The 13,920-nt window shown below is 37.5% G+C and overlaps 1 protein-coding gene across 8 annotated transcripts in view; it reads left to right on the top strand.

Annotated features, from left to right (window-relative positions):
• The window catches only part of nbeab (neurobeachin b), a 206,506-nt gene that overhangs the window by 39,513 nt on the left and 153,073 nt on the right, over positions 1–13,920 (top strand). The gene's annotated exons all lie outside the window — the stretch shown is intronic.

The following is a 13,920-nucleotide window of genomic DNA, read 5'->3' as shown; positions in this document are numbered from 1 at the left end:
TGGTTGCAAAACTTTTTTTTTTTACAGCTTTGACATTTTTCTTATCATAAACATCAATGTGTCTACGTGACACAGCCACACCTTATGGTATATATCTGATAAGCCCTCTGCTGATATACTGCAATAATTCAATAGGGGAGCAGCTTTACTCTCAAATTTTTGAACTTAAAATGTTTTTTTTTGCTCATTATTATTATTATTCTAGCACTGAATGAATTAATATCAGTAGTGAAGCAGCCTCAAAATGCATTCTGCAGCTTAATTTGTTATTCAAAAGAATTAAGATATTTTATCCTATTTATTTACATATTGGTCTTGAAGTAATTAAGAACAACACTGAAATTGCTCCAGATTCTAATTGGTGACCTGACTGTGAAATGAAGTTGACAAATAAATAGCAATTTACTAGAAATTAGCACTGTGAAATACAGTTAACATTAGGTTAAATGAACTGCCGGAAATAATGTTGTGATGATTTGGGTTACACGGGCTACAGAGTACAGTAAAATGAGATTAATGTAAAATTAATGTTTAAACTCATTTCAAGCACCTGTGCTCGGAAATATGCAATTAGACAAAACAATTACGTCTAAAAATGGAGTCTTTTATCTTAAGTTATTTTACTCTCTGCAAGCAGCAAACCTTTAAACAATGAACAGAATTCTTTTCAGTGTGTCAACTTCGTTTACTGATATACTGACACCACACTAAACTCAGCTAATAATCAGAACGTGGGGAAACAAAGTTGTCACTAAAGTGATAAACAGATAATTACAGACAGATGATACATTTGTGTAATTCCAAATGAAATTAGTAGAAGGGAAGAAACACAGCATGACTCCATTAACAGTACAGATTTTTCACAATCCTCAGCGATAGACTCCCCGGTTTACTGAATCATTATAAAACACCTTTCATCTTCACTTTCCTGGGGACTTGTTAGGCACATCTGTATGCTGCAGGCATTTAGTTCTGTAAAGCTCTGTGATCTTTAAATCTTTAGAAATGTTTCCTCAAACAATACAGCAACCGTCCTGATGTCTTTATCACAGTTTGGTCACATGCAGGGAGTTGGGGATTTATTCAGGTCACATTCTCTTCAGGTTTATGCTAATCTTTATTTAAATGCAGGCAAACAGTCAACATTCCTACTAAGGCTCTGTAAATAAATGCTGCTGCGATTCTCTCCTCAAAATTTAGGCACAGCGGCTGCAGTCACGGGATGCTGGCCTTAAACTCTGGGTTACCTGACATCTTAATTATTGCTGTTTTTGTTTGCTTATATACTTCCTTTCCAATGTTTTTTTGATCCCATTTTTTCTATTTTTTTTGTCATTTGCTACAATGCTCAACCACTGCCAGCCATATGGATATCAAATATAGACTTACTGTGGATCTACAAGCTAACTGTACATGGCAGGAGATGTACTCAGAAATTCAGACATACCAGGTGGCTCCTGTCTGCTAGCTGATAGACTGAGCCTTTAGTTTTAGCGAAGGAGTGGAAACTCTCCAGGTGTCAGACAGAAGGCAGTGGGCATTATGCAGCGGGTGTTATGCTGTCTGTGTCCTCTCACCTGTCTAGTAGGTAGAGCTACTCATTCATGTACTATACAGTCAGTTATGATGTATACATCTACTTTACATTCTGTAGTAAGATGATTAAAGTTTGGTTCAAATCTCTGGATGGAATCTCTCTTATCAACAGATTCTGGCTGTTTTTAGTCGGCAAGTTGTAGCAAGAAGTCAAGAGATGAGTGTATGTGCAGTCAGTCAGTAGCTACAAGGCCACTATTACATTTTTTTGCCTTCAGATTGATGCAGTTTTCACATGGTTGCGTGATGGTGGATATGCAAATATGAATGTGGATTAAGTAGAAAATGAGGAAGTGTTCCACTCTCCTAAGCATGTCAAGGACAAGCTATGGTCCTTTGTTATTGTCAGAGCACTTCAGAGTCTGGCATATCCATTGCAAGTCCTGCACTCTCTCTCTCTCTGTCTCTCTCATCTATTATTTTCAAAACTCAAGCTAAACCTTATTGGCGTAACCACAATGAAGTACAGTATTGCCAGAGAGTTCTGTCTCTGTCTCCTCTTCTCAATTTCTCCAGCCCATATTTAATACAAAACATGATATGATTATACTTACAATACTTAAAGCATGTACACACAGAATAAATTCTAGTGCTCATGCCCATCATAATGTGTCTTCTAGTTCGAACCTCGTTGCGAGCTGTTTCAGACAGTTTTCAAACATGTTTTATTTTATTGCAGCCCGAAAACCAAGATATGCCTCCGGTTGGAGCACCTTGGAGATGAGTTGAAGATGTGAGATGAGCAGTATCTAATGAGTGCGACCAGAAATATGGGGTGGGGAAAGAGTCACACACGCCCAGTGACTTCTTGCATGTTTTTGTTAAATATTGCAGTATTTTGCACCAGTCTCGGATCTCTGCAACTGGAATAATCTCTTGCCTTGTCTGAGATCACTTGTGCACACTAACATCAACATGAAAACAGTTTGGGGAAAAGAAAATGTCTTGTAAAGTGAGCAGCACAACCATTTTTAAGATTTTAAAAGTCTGGTAGTCTAAAATAACGTTAGTTTTGCTTCTGATTATACATTAAGGACTAAACAAGGAGACAAACATAAACATCCCAATAATTTCAGACCCATTTCAATTATTCATCCTGTTGCCAAAGCATTTAAAAAATGTATTTGTAATCAATTATCACAGTATCTAAAAACATCCTATCTCAATTTCAATTTATTTATTTGGTTCTCCTAAATTCACTAATGATGTATTATCTGCATGTGATAGTGTTCATTTATCAAGAGTAGTATTCATTGGACTTCTTGACTGATCTATCGTCTTTCAGATAATCTCCATGCTGTCAGCTTTTCCCAACATGCACTGTTGTAGTTTGATTTGTATCTTCATAACATAACAGAAAGCAATGTGTTGCTGTACAGGGGTGTAAATCTAATTTGTTAACTCGGCAAAAAGGCGCTCAAGGTTCTACTTTGGGACCACTTCAGTTTTCTATGTTGCTCTCCCGTCAATTGTGATAATTGTGTTCAATTATATGCAGATGATACTAAATCAGTATAAAAACTACTGCTGAATAAAACTCCTTCTTATGACTGGTACAAGACAGAACTTCAGATCCAGTTCTCTGGTTTTAGTTTGAAATGATAGCCTCTTAGGATGTTTTTTTTTTTTTCATGCATCATTATACAATGCCTGATATCAGATATCTCTCTCTTGATGGTGCTCTTTGTCTGTGAGGAAATTGGCAAAACAAAAAAAAAAGCTTCTATGTTCTATGGGGTCATTTTGATTGGAATCATTTCCATGTTTATTTTCTGTCTTAATTTGGCTTTTTAAAAGTGTTTTATTCTTGTGTTTCTTAAAACAAATTGCTTCTTTTTTCAGTAATGCTATCACTGATTGTAGTTTTTCTCATGACAGTGTCTATCCTGAGGTTGTAAGTCTCTTTTGTTTGAGTTATTGAGTTGATTATTAGTATTTTTTCATTGCTGTGTGTTCAGTATTGTTTAGTTTTCAGTTAGTTCTAGTGAGCGCATGTTTTGTGACCCCCTTGAAAACGACACGACACATCGTCGACACAAGGAGCATAAATTTGACGAATGTGACCGAAAAGAATGGAAGTTAATATTGCCAACTTGGATCATTGTGTCTTCCTCAGTTTCTCTCTGTGATCTCCACATGATTATTGGCTTTTTAAAGAGAGAAAGAATAATTATTTTCTCTTCTCCCAGTCAGTACGCAGCTCTCTGGTGTTCTTAACTCATCAGTGGAGCAGAGTGGATAGATAAGGCATTTGAAGTGTGGTCATTAGCATGGTTCAGCATTGATGTGAGGGCCATTCATCAAACTATAATGGAACCATAGAAGCAATAAGCTGATTTGTTACATATTTGATACTCCCTCTCAAGTTTTCCACACCCCTGTCCTCTTAACCGGCTTGACCTTTTATTTATTTATTTTTTGACATTTTTAAAGTAAAGAAAGAATGGCCCTGGGTATACTTCTGGCTCAGCTCTTTAGAAAAGGTTCCCCCAGAGTGGCAATGCCATTTTGTCTCAATGTTTGCTATTTTTTTCATTATATCTTCCTTCATCTTCCTTTTCAAGTCATTTGCTTTAGCATTTACACTGCGATGACAGACTGAAAACTAAATAAAGGCTAATGATTGTCAGGCGAGTCTCTGTTGGGCTCAACTGAAAATCACTGTTGCGGTTCATGGAATGGTTCTGGTCTTTTAGCATTTTAAAAACTCCTTTGCATAAATTGTATTTTTTTTTTTTGGTCTTTTGTCCGTGGCTCTCAGCTCCACATGTTTTTGTAGTCGCTTTATCAATTCGATGTTTCTCATTCAGATTCATTCCCTAATTTTCAATGCAGTGCTATGAAACAGAAATCCTGATTCTTGTGTTGTATGATTTGGTATCAGAAGTTAGTTGGTGATTCTCCACCATGACAGCAAAAAGAAAAAAAAAATGATTTCTTAATATGTTTATGACCATCAGTGACCACAAGATTGAAGTGTTTTTAATTTTTTGTGTAATCATTGTATTGGCAGCGTACTGTAATAGAAGATTTGGTGTGCTAAATGCTTTGTTCATACACCAAATGTTATATTAAAGCTCTAACCTGTATGACTATAGGACCACTATTTTAAGATAATGTATTTGCAACTTCAGTTAAAAACAAATTTCTGTTTAATTCTCTTGTTTTTGTATTATAACATCATACACAATGTAACCTGGACCTTAAAATGCAGGCAGTTTAAAAAGATGATCATATTCCAAAAAGACGACAAGTCAAATAATAAAAAGAACAAATATGTGAAAATCTCAAATACTTTGTGAGTAAATGTTACATAAGTTCTCTATTACAGTAAGTCTTTTACTTTTTTGTACAGCTCAAAGAAATGTGTCTGCCTTTGCCTTATTCTTGCTGAAAAACACTTAATAGTGTGGCCATGAAGTGAGCGAGGCTGTTGGAAAATCCAAATGTTCTGACAGGATATTGTGTTTCTTGTTTAACTCCCTCTTGTGCTGTTAAGCCCTTGGCTGCAAAATGGTCAATCCATTGTTTCTTCCTCTCTTTACTTTGGCATACCATGTTTTTGCATCATACTCCATCCCTTTGACTGTTTATGGTTTGAAAAATCAGCTGCAGGCTGTTTTGATTCTGTAGCTGAAGCTTGTTGTTGTCCTTTGTATGGTCAAGTTTAGTAGGAGTCTTTGGCTTCCAAGTATTGACAGTGATTTCACTGGAATAAGCCACCAAATTATACCGTTCTTTTGATGACCTCCATAGCTGGTTTTTGTCTTCTGCCTCTGAATACTGCACTGTATGTTATGAATGCACCAAACAGACTCAGAGACTTAAGTGTTCCAAGCACTTCATGAACACTCGCCTCCAGCCTTTTGGTTTGAGTGCAAAACAATCCTAATGGGTAAACCTTAGATGAGTGTATCTGGGCTTTTATCAAGCCAGTGAAATCCCTGATTGTGATGATCGTGTCTGGGCAGTAGATCACCAAGTTTAGTTGAGTTTTAGGGCCAAGAACTGGATTTTGAAACAGGGGGAAGGGTATGTTAAAACAATATTCATCCAGCGATAGCGGGGTGGAAATTTTTCCATCTGCTACTGTCCACATCTGGCAGTCTAGGTGAATGAATCTTTGGAGCAGTAACACATCTCATTTAATTAATTTAAACATATCGGGGAGGACATTCCTGCTCTTCACATCGGCGCCAAAAGAGACTTTTTTTACCACTGGCCACTGTAGGCTTGCCTTAGAAACTGTCTCAAGTCCAATCTTTGCTGCCTGTCACCATGGCGACGGCGAGCCTTCAGCCCTGGTCTAATCACAAGCAGTTGAAAGTGGAAGGATTCTTAAGGGCTCCGATGTAACTCTCTTAATTCTCTGCCTCATACCTCACTGTATTGCCTTCTTTCATTTCCCCAGACAAAGCACGCTCTGCTGGGTTATCTGTGACTTCACAAGATCTCATTGTTTCCAGGTCAGCCAGGGGATGTGAAAGTGACTAACATCATCAGTGTACAGGGGTGATAGACATAGCCAATTGAGTTTCATCTCTGGTTTGTGAGTGGTAAGGCCTTCTCTTTAAGGCAGGAAGCTGTCACTCACTACTCCAGTGGAACCACTCTAACAGGTCTGCCAGGTTGACCTGCACAGATACCAGCTTAATTAAAGTGGTATTACTCTCTTGCCTCACAATGTAGTTTTGCTTCTGGAACTTTTCTCCTTCCTCTGGTTTTGCAAATCATATACCCACAGCTCCACTGAGCTTCCAAGCGTCTTAATAATCCGGGGAAGATATTCTTAATTGAAATTATATGATTAGCCATAGCTGCAGGTGGAAGGTTTTCTCCTTCCTCCCTGTTCCCCCTCCTGGGAAAATGGAAATGGGTTAGCTTTACCTTCGTCTGCAAAACCCTGATTTGAACGAGCACATCGGTACTTGCATCATGCAGTGTGAATTGCTGGCTGCTGAATTTGCTTCTCTCCATTACACTGGGATGCCACATGACTTTCTGAAAGTGTGTGTGTGCCTGTGTTTTTCTATCTCTGCAATTCTCTGCATTCACACTAACAGAACTTCCATGCCTCTTTGATGTTGAATTATGGTACATTTAAAGAAATGGCAGAGGATTTAATTCCAATTGAGTTTGTGTTTGCGAGGATATAATGTGAATACGTATGGGCCGGGTGGGTGTGCAAAGACTTTGATAAAAGCTTAAGCTGACACTTGACATGCTGACTGACATGCTGTCTTTTTATGGGGCTGGAGCAGTGACATTAAAATTCGACATTGAAGACAAAACCTGAACTGAAAAAGGACACGTTATCATTGAAACACTTTTATTGGAAAAAGTTGTAGTGGCATTGAAACAGGTTCCACTAAAAAATAAAACAAACATTAAAAAAAATTACTATCTTATTTTATTTTGATATTTTTTGTATCATATTTTTCAATGTCAATCTTCTGATTTTTTTCTTCATGTGTCTTTTTTCAGTGACAGTTTTTTTTTACGCACTAAGTTTCAACTTAGAGAGGAAAGTTGTGAGCAAGGAGCGTGTGAGGAGTGACTCTCTCTCCTTAGTATGCAAAAAAGGGAACGTAGGTACATCACGCTGCGCTGCATGTTGGGATGACTGCGGCATCTTGAGAGGAACGCGCTCTGTTACTGCACGACGGTGCCAGAGTCCTTTTTGGCTAAAAAGTTGGTTAAATTGGTTAAATCTGATGGAGAAGGGAACAGAGAAAGAAAAGGGAAACTGAACTTTAGTTTATTGTGAAGTGACCATAATAATCATAGAGAACAAAGGAGGAAAGTTAGTTATCTTTTGTATTTCAGTGGTCACATACAGTATACTTAAATTGAGCTCAAACTGATCTATATACAATTTACACATGATTGTATTGTATTTACAGAAGCAGCCTGTGCCACAGTACAGTGCAGAAGATGAAGACACCCCCAGCCTTGACAGCGGACCCTCTACTGTTCATGTCCACTCTGCCAGTCTTTGAAAGAAATGTAGAGATGGACAAATGTTTGAACATTCAGAGAAATTATAAACATTCATATTTTATTAATGTACTTGTTACCTGAAGAGACCCGGCTGTGATTCTCTCTTCTTTTTCTCAGTATTAATGTCAAATGTTAACGTTATATTACACATCTAATTGTTTGAACATAATGTACAGTAACAACATTAAAGCCAATGTAATACAAGGCCAGTAGACTTGTCATCATGGATTATTATTATATTTTTAGTTGGTGTGGACACTTAAACATGGTAAAACAAGCAGCATTAGATCATTTTCAGAAAACTATCGCAAATAATTTATGTTCAGGTTCTGTGCAACCACCACTAAAACTGTACTCATAAGTTCTATATATCACATTCAACACTTACGTACAGGTAGTATGATATAATATGAAGTATGATGGTAATATGAAGGACAAAACACCACATCAGAATGATATAGAATAAAGCTTTATTTTACAAAAGGAGCATGTGATGGATTACACTGGTATCCAAGCAGCCACAGCCCAACCCCTGCATGCTTCTGTCTGAAACTACTGAATAAGCTGATGTTCATATGAACACACCAACACAGACACCATCACACTGTCTCTCCTGGCTGGGCAGACTGAGAGGATGATAATTGGTGAATGTCCTGCAGCTTCTGCTTCAGTCCTGCATCAAGCTTCACTCTCTTCATGCGTCCCATGTTGCTGATGTGATATTCATCACTCACTGTGATGCAGCTCTGCCCCTCCCTATTGATGGACAGACGTATAATACAAGATGTTCCAAAGCTTAAATATTACATATCTCATATAGACAGGGTGGTAGCTGTTCATGAGTAAATGTATTCTAAAATATCCTTCATTAAGCTGTGGAGTGGGTCTTAAGTATTGTTCAGTTATATCACTGGTTATCAACAGTAAAATCAAATCGCGTCACACATTTTAAAAACTTGATGTTTTTAAGGAAGCTGTACTGATCTGGTGGATTGTATAACATTGATGGATATGAATTTAAGAAAACCGCTGAACATAAAAAATGTAACGTTACTGTGAGACAAAAAGGCAGACGTGAATGAGTTACTAACAAGCAGTTACTAATAGCAAACTGATATAAATAAAGCAACAGGGATTAGTTAACGCTACATTTTAGCCAGCTTGAGTGTGTTACAGGTTCAGAATGAAGCTCTGGTTCAGCACATGTATTCACAGGGGTTACCTGTGTAAAACATATTTAAAATAGTAATCAGCACGTATTGTGGCGTCAACTCAGCTTGCATCAGCTCTACTGTCTCTGAAATGTGAACTTCACTGTAACTGTAACTCAACTTCACATTCCCTATTAAATGCAGATTATATGTAAATCATGCACTCCTCGCCTCTCTCCTCAAACCTTTAGTCTCTCTCTACGCCAAAACTGTGACAGAAAGTTGAAACTGAAAACCAGTGACACTGAAAAAAAAGATAAAAACGACAGCATAAAAAAACTGTCACTGAAAAAAGACAGACATGAGGAAAAAATCTGAAGATTGATATTGAAAAACATAATATAAAAAATTTCAGAATAAAATAAGATAATAAGATTGTAATTTTTTGAATGTCTGTATTTTATTTTTCAGCACCAATACAACTTTTTCAAATGCAAGTGTTTCAATGCCAATGTTTCCTTTTTCAGCTCAGGTTTTTGTTTTCAATGCCAAATTTTATTTTCAATGCCAAAATTGAATGTCACTGTTCTATCCCCATATATTTTACCAGGACTGCAACACAGACTTCAGACACTTTTATCACCTGAAAGACCTCAGTTTTAGCCCATCGCCTTTCAATTTCTACCCTTTAGTTAGAAACAGAAACAGAAAAGAGAATTCTGTACATGGAGCGATTAGATAGGTAAGACATAATGTATGCTGAGCTGTTAGCCACACACAAAGAACACTGTTCAGGTCCCATCTATCACACATGGATGAATAAACTCTGTAGCTGCTATCATCAAAACATCAATTAACTGTTCTCCCATACAGAAACAACAAAGACCTGTTGGCTGTGTAATGGAAGTCATGGAAGCAACAATAGGTGCTGACTAATAATCTTTTTTCTTGCTTGTAAAAAGAGAACTGGAAATCATTAAGATAATTTGATAAATTGAGAATGTTTTTCATTGTTTTCTCATGAATCACGCTACTGTAAATTTAATATCCTGAAGAAAGATCGATGGCGACAGTGAACAGCAAAGGCACAACACAGGCAGATTCATGGCAACATGGTGACCACATGGATTTACAGACTTTTTTATATTTTTTCGCTAGTTTCAGTCAGTTGAAATCCTGGATTTAATTGTCATTGAGTAACATACTAATTCAATAGAGGGAAAAATTATAGGGACACTCGACATGGTCAATAGCCCTGCAATAAATGTAGTATATTGTGTTAAATTAATTGTTTCTTTAAATGTCCTGACTCATTTGCATCTGAATTTGTAACACTTATGACTTTCCCAGAGCAGGAGTTTTTGTTGTGCAGATTGCTGATACTGCTGTGATCTCTGAGTCTCAGTGAGAAAGGATTTAGTAGAGGAGCTCAGCCTCAACCAACGCACTGAGCTGCTGTTGGGTTTAACTGTGGTAAACACACCAAGGCTAGCAGTCCTCTATCATTGGAAACCATCAGGAGTAGAAGTCAGAGATAAGCGCGAAATAAATGAACGTACAGTCACATTCTCTCACTGTCAGGGTTTCCAGCTGTTTAAGCATTTCAGATAAGTATGGGAAAACCAGCAGGGAGCCAGACACAAAACGCAGCATTTAATTCTAGCGGTGAAGTTTTGAAGAGAGCGAAAATTCACCTTGAATGCTTTGTATGCGTCTCTTGTTGCTTCCATTGTTCCCTTTAAACATGAGAATGTAGCAGTGGCCATTATTGCAGAAATCATAGTGTATTGTGTTAAATGATACCGTACTACACCCAAAGACTGCTTCTCTATGGCACCTGTTAGGCAGTTGTAATAGAGGTGTGAGGCTAAAATGTAACACTTTTTTAATTGCATCCAGCATTGCTTAGTTAAGAAACTACTAAAAGTAAAATACATGGTTTTGGCAGACCTAATTTGGATCGTTTGCATTCTACTCAACGCTGCAAGTTTATTAAATAGAAAACAGAGAACTATCTGATGTACTTAAATATTCAGACTTTCTTTTCCTTTCTAACGGCATGATTTACAGTGATGACTGTATATCTTGGAGCAGCTACATCTAGCACACCTTTTATGGGCCATTTCTAGTATTCCTTGTGCAGATCCTCTCAGGTCCTGTCAGATGGATGGGTACGGTCGGAAAACTGCAGTCTTCAGGTCTCACCGCAGATTTTCAAACAGTTTCACCTCCTGACCTCAGCTGTTGCCGGGGTCACCAGACATTCAGAGGCTTGTCATGAAGCCCTGCAGCACTGTGTTTTCTGTGTGCTGAAAGCTCATTGTCATGCTGAAAGGTGAATTCTCAGCCCATTCTGATGTCATCTGCAGGTTTTCTTTGAAGATCTCCCTTTATTCTTTTTATGGCTTCCTAGCTTTATTGGTAATGTCACCATTACCATTATTTCTGGCCAAAGTTCCATTTTTGTCTCACTAGACAACAGAATATTTTTGTCTAATGCTGTCAGGTTTAGTGTCATTAAGTAAACTCCAGGCAGGCTGCCATGTGTCTTTCACTTAGGAAAGAAATATATAATAGTCACTCTACCAATAAGGCCTAATTAATGAAGTGTTGCAGAGATTGTTGTCTTTCTGGCAGGTTTTCATCTCTGCAGAGGAACTCTAAAGCTAGATCAGCCATTTGATCCTAATGAGGGGATCCAAACTATGTTTTTGTACCCTTCTTCAGATTTTTGCTTTAACACAGTTACAGCATCTTAAAAGTTCTGTGGACAGTTCCTTGGCCCTTATAATTTGGATTTTCCTCAGACCAGCCCTGTCGAGTGTGGGATGGGTGTGTGTGTGTTTTCACATTCAATCAACTGCATCTCAAAGTCCCAAAGGATACAAAATAAATCAAAGCTAAATTTGTATCATTGGAAAGGCTTGGATATATAGTACCAATCAAAAGTTTGGCCACACTTGTGAGAAAGTGTGTCCAAACTTTGACTAGTACAGTATATGTTAATCAGGTATTTCCAAGTAAGATATAAAACATTTCTGAAGATTATTAGATGGGTCTCAGTTGGATTGCAGACAAGAAATGATGAGGAAGACATGAGATATGTATTAGGAAGTTTCTCAGTCCTCGGTTGAACTGGTTTTGAATGTTGCAGTCACAATGTATGGTAGGTGTCTTAACTACTGGCCCAGACATTTTTTCCAAAACATGTTTTTAGCTAAATGTATAATACAACCAAAGTACTTTCTGAAGCAGCTGCAAATTGTTAGAGTGAGTGTAACGTTATCTCTTTATGGGAGGTGTTTGGACATGATGAATTTCAGGTTGCTTTTACTTTGCTTTGAGAGTGTTTTTTTAATCATTGTAGTATATTAACAGTGTGCAATAGTTTGTCTCTGTATACAGAGAATTTGGTCATTTACTTCTTTGCACTGATTACAGGGTTTACATCACTGAAATTAAGTGGTATTCAAACTCTGCACTGATTGGTTTTGTATGGCTTAGAGGAGCTCTGCTCTCCATGTATTAAATGTGTAATCAGTGATTTCATGTCTTTATTTACCTCTTGTAGAATAATGGGCGAAAATTATTGTGGGGATGCGAATCTGCAATTACAACATTTCTCGGGATTGTGGTGTGTCTTTGAATGGTGTGATTAATGGCAATGAGAATGATGAGGTTTAGTCTAGACCTCTTTTTTTCCCTCCTTGCATGCAATATCAAGTGATATACCCTTTTGTCTGCTGATAACTCACTTGTAGATGAACAACTATTTTATTTAAATGTTCCTTGTAATGAGTTGTATGCCAACCATGATGAAGCCTTCCAGCCGAAACGCACTGGTCTCGTCAGACAAACAACCTTAGACAGCTTCTGGATCCATAAAAAATACTTTATGTATCTTCATGTATTGGCACGAAGTAAGTGCCATATAAACACATCGTGTTAGTGGGGTGTTTACACAGTATGTAACACAAATAGTGTTGTAACCGTTGATTCGTAAAATCACAATTCTCGTCCTCAATTCTTCTCTTAAGCAACTTGAGCAGGATGTCGTCGTTGTGACATTAAACTGATAATGAAAAACTTTTTCAAACTCTTCATAGAGCTTCACATAAAGTACTTAAACATATTGACAGCGAGACATTTGCACCTTCACTGGAATTCATTAATGATCTTAATGCAGAAGGGAGCTTTACAGGTGCTGTATAGACTCCCTGATTAGATCTTTGTTCTCTAAGATATTTCATATGCTTAATATAATTTCAACTGTATTTGACTTTTATTCATATGAATTTAGTTTGTAATTAATTGCTTAAATGACGTGCTCAGGTCTGCTGATAGTATTATGTTTTGCTCCACATTCAGCATTTGTACATGTAGGTGTACATGTGTAAATATTCCTTTTGTATAAATGACAAGATCTTTTGGGCATGATCAGGAGTTTTGCTACCATCTGCTTATATACTGCAAAATATAATATTCACTACCCAGTTTGACTTGGCCACCAGATGCGGCATGTTTTGCCCGACAGAAGGATGAAGCAACATAGTGTTGCTTTATTACGTTCGGCTCTCCGCATCAGGACATGCATGGTGGCATAAGACAGGTGGTGGGAGGAGCAGGCAGTTTGGCATTAAGGATTGTCTGTATCCCGCTAACGAGCTCGTCATTGGTTTGTTAATTTCCATAGCAGTTAACATATTGACTATATTTAAAGGACAGATTTGTTACAGTTTGCTCGGCTTTATAGGAGTCGTCTCCGCATTTTGACCACTGATACGACTCAGACTGCATATTACCCCCGCCCCATGAGTTTTCAAGCTGTTATTGTTAGTGCTAAAACACTAAACATTGTCTCTGCACTCTGTGTTCTTTGATGAAGATGTCTGGTTTTCAGTCTGAATTTTCAACATTGGGGATGGTTTTCAAAATATGTAGGTAATAGCCTTTTTTTTTTTTTTTTCCCAGAATAAACTTGATTAAGTGTCACTCTATCACTTATGCTGCTGGGATCTACGCATCTCCAACAAAAAAATGAATGTAGAGACTAAAAACTTAACGTGTTTTACAAGATTTTATTTTTTACATTAGTGTTAAGTGCAGCATTTCCTATAAGACCTTCTTCCACTTAACCTACCCACTTTTTTCAAATCCAAACATAATACCTGTG

The sequence above is a fragment of the Thunnus albacares genome, chromosome 6 (assembly GCF_914725855.1).
Source record: "Thunnus albacares chromosome 6, fThuAlb1.1, whole genome shotgun sequence".
NCBI classification, from domain to species: domain Eukaryota; kingdom Metazoa; phylum Chordata; class Actinopteri; order Scombriformes; family Scombridae; genus Thunnus; species Thunnus albacares.
The sequence above is the reverse complement of the archived record's forward strand: the minus strand, read 5'-3'. Positions and strand labels throughout refer to the sequence as shown.